The 8,438-nt window shown below is 44.1% G+C and overlaps 1 pseudogene; it reads left to right on the top strand.

Annotated features, from left to right (window-relative positions):
- Positions 1-4,723, top strand: part of LOC108769693 (uncharacterized) — a 5,896-nt pseudogene extending 1,173 nt beyond the window's left edge.
- The last annotated feature ends 3,715 nt before the right edge of the window (positions 4,724-8,438 follow it).

The following is an 8,438-nucleotide window of genomic DNA, read 5'->3' as shown; positions in this document are numbered from 1 at the left end:
ACATGTTCAACGCTATTACAAACTATACTGTTGTATGAAACTTGTATTGTTGTGAGTTGAAAATCTTTGTCAGATGTCAGAACAAGGAAATGGCGTCAATGACGCGGTCTGACGGCAACTACATTGACAGCTATGGCCATATATTGGTAAATTCCGGTTTCATATTTACATACTTGGTAGGCCTATATTAAATTTAAAAGCAGCCGCGGGAAGTAGGGGAGGTTATTGCATCCCCTGTAATATAGGCTATCGCGAAGAGAGGGGTCATCGTTGTTTGAATAAATGCCCGCGTTGTAATAACTTGCCGCCGTGTGAACAGTTCGAAGTAAACGTAGTCAGGTGCGAGACATGCAAGCGTTCGTTTTTCAGGAACGCATGTTTGGATCGTCATCGCGCGATAAAATCGTACGACGGAAAAACGCCACGAAGTATTTGTAGTGTGATACAATTTTGCGAGAACTGTGGTCGCATTATAAATATATCAAAAGAACACGAATGCGGTGTTTTCTTTTGTAAAGTTGTAGTTCTCCGAAACCGCAGAATCATTTGTGTTTTATGCAACCTCTTTCTCGCGAAGGTAGATCCTCCGATGATGAGTCAGTCGGAGATTCTCCCGCAATCGTGAAAGAGATTGAATGTGATAACACAAATGTGTGCGATCAAGCACGTCAAAAGGGACGAACAGCCTTCGTGTTCTACGATTTTGAAATGCGATAAGACGAATCGATGAATGGCACCGAAAAAAAGATCCACGTGCCAACTCTCTGCGTCGCGCAACAAATTTGTGATTCGTGCGCGGAAGTTCACGCAACACTGCTGCTAATGCAGCGCTCATGAATTTGTTTTTTATTTCAATCCGGTAGGGGAATTTGTCGAATTTGTAACACGACCCACAAAAAATTTCACTCGCATTATTTGTATAGCGTATAACGCGAAAGCTTTCGACGTGCAGTTCATTCTCCGTTTCATAGTCGAAAATCACTAGATTAGAACCTAAAATGATTTTAAACGGTACAAAAATTATCGTTTTGACAGTAGGACGTACAAAATTTATCGATAGTGTTAATTACATGTCGATGCGTTTGTCGGAATTACCGAAGGCCTTCGGGTTGCCGGATACTTACGACAAAGGCATCTTTCTGCATTTTTTTAATACTCGCGAAAATCAAACGTATGTAGGACCTCTACCGGGCGTTGACTATTATGCACCCGAAACGATGCAATCGGAGGAACACGAACGTTTCCTTGCGTGGCATGCGGAAATGACGAAAAAAAACACCGTATTCGATTTCCAGCGCGAAATAGTTACTTATTGTCGTACAGACGTAGATATTCTTCGACGAACATGCCTGTCATTTAGAAAAATATTTTTAGAACGTGGAAACGTGTGCCCATTCGTGGAATGCACGACTATCGCCTCAACGTGTATGAGAGTTTTTCAGAAAAACTTTCTGCGCAAAGAGGAAATAGGCATCATTCCGACGGGTGGCTATAGAATGAATGACAATCAGTCGCGCAAAGCCGTACAGTGGTTGATTTTGAAGGAGCGTGAGATCGGTCGTCGTATAATTCACGCGGGACATGGTCGTGAATATAGATTAACGGAAGGAATACTCATCGACGAATATTATGAGTGCGAAAACGTTGGTGAGACGCTGCAGCCGGAAGAGAACGTCCGCCTGCTACCCCGCATTCGGCCTCTCACAGAAAAGGAAGCGCAAAAATAGACGCCGAATAGGCATAAAGTAGGATAAAATTAAAGGCGATGGGCCACGTTCGGCATCACTTATATACGGATATACGGATATACGAAAATTGTTATTAATTCATAGTAATAAGATGAGCCAGATTAGAATTAATTTGTTCAATACCGCAATAAGAGCGGAGAACCCCAGTAAGGGAAAGGGTTAGTTGCGGAGGATAATTTTTTGTTCGTTTGTTTGATTATTTATTTTTTGTTCGTTTGTTTAGGCGGAAACCCGCCATGAACGGCTGATTACAAAGGCCGATAAAAATTAAAAGGAACTTTATTTTGTTTGTTTGAGGCATTCAGCCTCAATGGTTTCAGAAAAACCGAAACGCTAAAATTGAACGCGTCGCGAGTATGCCAGACGGCAACGCGCAAAAGGGACCGGAAATACAGGGGGTCCGCAAAATAACTGATTAATGTAGAAGGGATCGCGAGATCGAAAAACCGGACCGCTATCGTTACCTATGACCCCAGAGGAGCGGAACCACAAAATTAAAACAAACGGAACATACCGGGTGTGTCCGAAATCCTGTTAGGGAACAATAAATTGTAAGCTAGCGAAAAACGCGACCGCTATAGCGAATAGGGTCTGGAAAGCGACGTAATCATCGAACAGGACCGTCCCGAAAATACCGGGTGTCCATCTCGTTGCGGGACACGGAAAAGGACGACAGCCGGAAGTGCGGCCGGAATGGATCATAGGCAACGAAGCGCGACATAGATGCCAGGCTTAAACCGACCCAATGTATCGGATGACCAAAAAGAAAACGGCAGATCACGGGCGAAATCATATAGGATAATGTAAATAATGTAGATATATAAGGGGACACAGCTGCAAAGGGGAAGTAATTTGTAAATATTAGGACTAGGAACTTACCTGTAACTCCAGCGGGAGAAGACGAGCGGCTGGATCCCTGGGACGAAGCGATGTATCTGAAAATAAAGAGAAAACTAAGAAAAAATTATATAATCATAAAACTGTAGGAATGAACGTAGCGAATAAACACGACTAACGTTGTAAGCGCTGAGAGTGCGCGAAGCGAACGCTCATATGCGTGTGCCATGGAGGGGATCGCGGGCGCGTATAAAAGAAGGAGCGCGAGCGGACTCGAGGAGTTTTTGAGCAGGACCGTTCCGAGCGACGAGATAGAGCGAACGCGATAGAGGACGGGGGCTCATCTCCAAGCAGTTGGGTCAGAGGGGAGCTAGCCGGACCGTTCCGAGCGACTACTTCGAATCCCAAGGGTGCGAGGATGAACGGGGGCTGAGCGAGACTTGGCGAGGACCGTTCCAAGCGACTTAAGATCGACGTAGCGGACGCGAGAGCGAACGGGGGCTAACCTCCCGACGAGTGACTACGCCAAATCATTCGGCGAGTTAGGAGGATAGGTGCTGACCAAAGGGCACATCGCGTATGAGTGACCGGGAACGGCGCTACGCGAGGAAACATAAGTGCGACTTCGGCATTGGCGAGCGAGCGAATTGCGCCAAGTGTGCGAGAGGAAGTGCGTGCGGAAAGCGATATCGTGACAAATTGCGAGCGACGCACTAGTGTAAATGTAAACCATTGTGTGTTCAACAAAGCAACATTGTGAATTCCTGCAAATCCGGAAGTTAGTGATTTCCGCGACCCATCCCGTAGCGTACGCGGCGCGCAGGGGAAGACTCCCCGCTGTGTAACAGGACCGGACACAGGTCGTAGCGAAACGCTCGCAGGGACGAGACCTTCTCCTTTGGAGGTTAAAGGGAGTGGCGACCGTAGTGCAGAAAAGAAATGGAGATCGAATAACGCAGGTAAGCTTCGAGTTCGGTTACAACGCAACATCACGTATTACAGTTCCACGGTTGCTTCTTTCACGGATGCCCGGTTTGCTATCGAATTAATCGCGATGAAAAAATCGGACAGAATTCGAAAGACGCTTAACGCACGTTATGAACGAACAATTGCAACGACTTGGCGGTTACGATATATCGTGGCGGTGTGGATATATCGTGGCGGAAAAATGGGAGTGTGCTTTTGACGAGAAAATGCGCGCGGATCGGGAGGTGCGTGAATTCATCGAAAAACACCCGATGATACAAATCTCACCTCTCGATCCTCGTGATGCGTTTTTCGGTGGGCGTACCGGCAATGGCTGCGTTCGGGAACGTCGCTCGGATGCCTCCGATTAACATTTAATATTAAACAAGGACAGATGATGAATCCGAGGCATCGGAGGCATCCGAGCGACGTTTCCGAACGTAGCTAATATCGTGACACGATACGCGGTTGCGAGTAACGAAAAGATACGTTACATAGACGTATGTTCTTTGTACCCTTATATTCTCAAGACTGGTGTTTTTCCAATTAAGCATCCTGACATCTTCGTAGGAGATGAATGTAGCGTGCTAATTGGAGAAGCACCAAATTTTCAATCTCGATCGGGTTACGGGACTCGTGCGTTGTCGTGTACTGCCCTGCGCGACCTTTTTCATCCTGTATTACCGTATTGCATCCGTGGACAATTATTATTCTCGCTTTGTCACACATGCTGCGAAACATTTTCTCAATCTGCTTGCGCTCACGACGAACCATCAGAACGTGAGTTTGAGGGCACGTGGGTGTTGTGTGAATTGCGTAAAGCAGTTGAGAAAGGTTATCTCGTGACACAGGTAGATGAAATTTGGCAATACCAGTGTACGAAAGGGTTGTTTGCCGGGTATATTAACACCTTCTTACAATTGAAGCAAGAAGCGAGCGAGTGCGAGGGCGATAAAATTGCGAAAGAACGTTATCTTCGGGAGTATGAAGCAACAGAGGGTGTCGTTCTTGATAAAAATAATATCACACGAAATCCCGGACTACGCTCAGTCGCCAAACTCTGCCTCAATTCGTTTTGGGGAAAATTCGGTCAGCGGACAAATCACGCGAATACCGAAATAGTAAGAACCTCCCAACGATTCGCTGAGTTATTGTCAAGCCCGGAGTATTAATAGGGATATTAGGCGGATTCTAACTCAGGTTCTCTGAGGGGAGCGCGGGGCGCGGGGGGAACTCGTAGGCGCGGAGGGTTTTCGTAGCGCAGGGAAGGCGCGGGAAGTTACCCGGTCGGCGGTACAGATGTTTATGTAAACAGATAGCTAGGGCCCTATGTAAACATAGGACTCCAGTTGATGAATTGCATAAACATGACATTTCCGCTATGCGTTCCGTATTTTTTTTCGTCACTCGCCGCCGCTGCCGCCACCGCCGCCCCTGCCGCCCGTAAAAGTATGACACCCTTTTTTTCTTATGACATATTTTTTACAATACATTGTTTTATACTAACCGCGATGTTTCGGCTGCTAAACATAACTCTGCTACAGTAAAATGAAAGTGGACTCCAGTGAAATGGTACTCCAGTGAAAAATATGAAGAGCCACTCGAGATGCAACCTTATCCACTTTTTAAAGAAAATGTGACCCAATAGGCAAAGGGACAAAGAAGTCACAAATGAAATACATAATAGATTATAAGCGCTCAGTTCCACAGTTGATGGAAAACGAACGAATCAGTCGCAACAAGAGCAGCGTGAAAAGTATAGCTAATCATCGTGCGAATATAGTCAGCGTAGTCGAGAATATTGGAAACGTGAGATTTTACGGAAACGTTCGCGAGTATTTGAGATGAAGTGTGTTTATAATAAAAATGAAAGAAGAAAACTTGGAAGTAGATTTTGAGGAGATAATGGACCAAGATTCCAACAAAGAAGTCCTATATGACGACACTGGTTTTGCTAGTGACTCGGGCGAGTACGAAACGGATCTTATTAAAAAATTTGTGCCATCTCCGGAAATCCGTGCACTGAACGGCCGCACTAAACACTGCATAATCCAGTGCTATTATACGACGGATGGTACTGTAACTGTATGTGCAGCATGCATGGTCCTTTTGGCTGATGTCGACATTGTGGGAATGTATTTCATAAGAAAGCACGATATCGATTATATTGATGCGCTAAGCGACCGGTTTTGCACGAATTGCAGAGTGGCAATGACACTATATTTCCGTGCAACAAGTGTCCACAGTGCACAAATTAAAAACTACTGCGAACAGTATTGTGAACAAAAATAAATGTGAAAAGTATGGCTGACCATCGTGCGAACATTGAGAACATTGACGTTGAGGGCATGGATGGTGTAAATACAGACAAGTTATTTGAAGCAATGAAAGTAGAATTTGAGGACATAGTGCACCAAAAGTCGTCCAACGATGAATGTCTTGTTCGTTTGGACGATGGCAATGTGGATCACGCAGAGAAATTTGTGCAGTCTTCGGAAATCTAAGCGTTAGACATTCGTACTAATCACTGCATAATCTACTGTTATTATAGGATAGGTGGTGGTACTTTAGTCGTACGTATACATTGCATGGTTTATCCGTCGAATTATGGCAAGATTTCTTTGCGGAATATTGGCGATGAAGGAATGTATCTCATCAGGACGCACCAAGACTATTCTTCCTGTACACAAGGCACCGAGTGCTCGAAATGCGAAGAGTCGATGTACACTGTATTTCCACGCAGGATGTGCCCACTCTGCATACATTGAAAAACTATTGAATGTTCCGAGTAAGAGTGTAAGTGCGATGCGATCTAAAGACTTTGATCTAAAAACATGGAAAATCACGAGCGTGTGGAACGCGAACTGCTAGAGCAGTGCGGCCAGGTCGCTACTCTGGTGGAGTGCTTCGTGTGGCTGCAACGATGCGACGAGTGCATCGAGCGGCTCGAAGAACTTTGTCGTGCCAAGCGTCTGCGCCTCACCGTTGGACACAGACAATCCGTGGTGACGAGAATCGCGCGACTCGCAGGTGCAAAGACACAATTGGAGCGACGTTTCGTGCACGTTGATGGCGGGTACGTGAGTGGCGAGTACACTGAGAGAAAAATGTCGAAGTACAGCGAAGCAAATGTTACCTCATGACATTTTCTTCAATATTTATTCGTTTTAATCAAATTTGGTTGTAATAACAAAATATATATTTTTGTGAAATAGGTTTCACTTTTTTTATTATTTGTAAGAGAAATTTCGTTTAATTCTTTCTGGAAAAATTAATTTATTTGAGAAAAATTAATGTTTTTGTATAGCAATCAAACATTAGTTATAATCAATTAATCTTTATAGGCAAATAAATATTTATTTCTGGAGAATGCATTTATTTCTCAGACATAAATCTTTGTTTGAATCAAAGGTTTCTTCTCTGAATATTGCATCAATGCAACATGGCGGAATAAGCGTTCAGATTTCCTTGTGCTGTAGTGCTTTAGTGATACAATTATTGCAAATGTAGTACTATTATTAACATTTTTTTTCTTTTTTTTTGGTAAGAGTCACCCGTTATGAGGGGAAAGCAACTATATACAATCGCAAGCGCCACGCGTCGAGCATGTATCAAGCGTGATACTTCTTATATAAAATGTTTCGAAACGCGTGCCGCCGGACATGGAATTAGCACATAAAGTATTATAATACTAATAGCAACACGCTATTCTAGTCGTGATTCATTAATCCGTTAAATCAGATTCGGCGAAAGTTGCACATTTTGGGGTATGTGAAGTTAGCACCTTGCACATAAAGTATTATAATACTAATAGCAACACGCTATTCTAGTCGTGATTCATTAATCCGTTAGATCAGATTCGGCGAAAGTTGCACATTTTGGGGTATGTGAAGTTAGCACCCCAACTATAGTACTCAGGAGTTCTGAATAGAGTTCCCGTTTCTTTTTGACGAGACAAAGAGTTCTATATAATTTATAACAAGAGTTCCGCTTTGTAACGTCCGGCGCACTATACTATAGCACTCTGGCCGTCTACCAAGCGAACGCGAGCGCACAGTATAGCAAATGATATAACACATGCCGCGAGAACCTATAGCATATGCTACCGTTGCCGTTACCAACGAACGTTGCGCGCACAGCGCCTGCGCGAATCATAAAATAGAGAATTAATAGGAAATCCGCTAAAAACACGTAGATTGCACCGCTAAAAAACGAGAAACAATAAACATTAGAAATAGCCATTTAATAATCGCGAAGAAATAACACCGATCCATTAAGAACAAGCGAAAACACGTAATGCACTTACAAAATGCATAGCGATGCAACACAAAATGCACGCATCAATCACGAAGACCTCAAATAGCAAATAGGAGCTACTGCAATTTGAAAGAAGGCACGAATAAGGAAATAAAAGCCCTAAATAAACAAGGGAGACTCGCGCGCGCTTCAGAACAAAGAACTCAAGATACGCGGAAAAGCAGCATGAAAAAACGCGCAAAGAATACACGCTGGTTACACCGCAACCAAGTGCATCACGCGCCAGCCAAGCGCACCTTTAAGAATATCACAAACCCCGCTAAACACGAGAACGATCAAAAAGACGAAAAGACACGCAGCAATCAAATAAATCGCTATTAAAGAATTAGAATATTCTAGAGATTTTCGCAACAACAAGTGTGCGAAAACACCCCCTTACCGCGAGGGTTTCGCACAATGCGAAACATATATAAAGCAGGATAATTTGCAGACAAATCGCCTTATTCCTTCTAAAGAACCGAAACGGTAAGGACTCCCAGCGCTTTCAGTAGCGCTCCGGACCATCCGTTCTTTCCTACCAATCCAGCTCCGATCATGCGCCAACCACGGCGTCATACGAGCTAATCCTTT

This window comes from Trachymyrmex cornetzi, unplaced genomic scaffold (assembly GCF_001594075.2).
Source record: "Trachymyrmex cornetzi isolate Tcor2-1 unplaced genomic scaffold, Tcor1.1 scaffold928, whole genome shotgun sequence".
Taxonomy (NCBI): domain Eukaryota; kingdom Metazoa; phylum Arthropoda; class Insecta; order Hymenoptera; family Formicidae; genus Trachymyrmex; species Trachymyrmex cornetzi.
The sequence above is the reverse complement of the archived record's forward strand: the minus strand, read 5'-3'. Positions and strand labels throughout refer to the sequence as shown.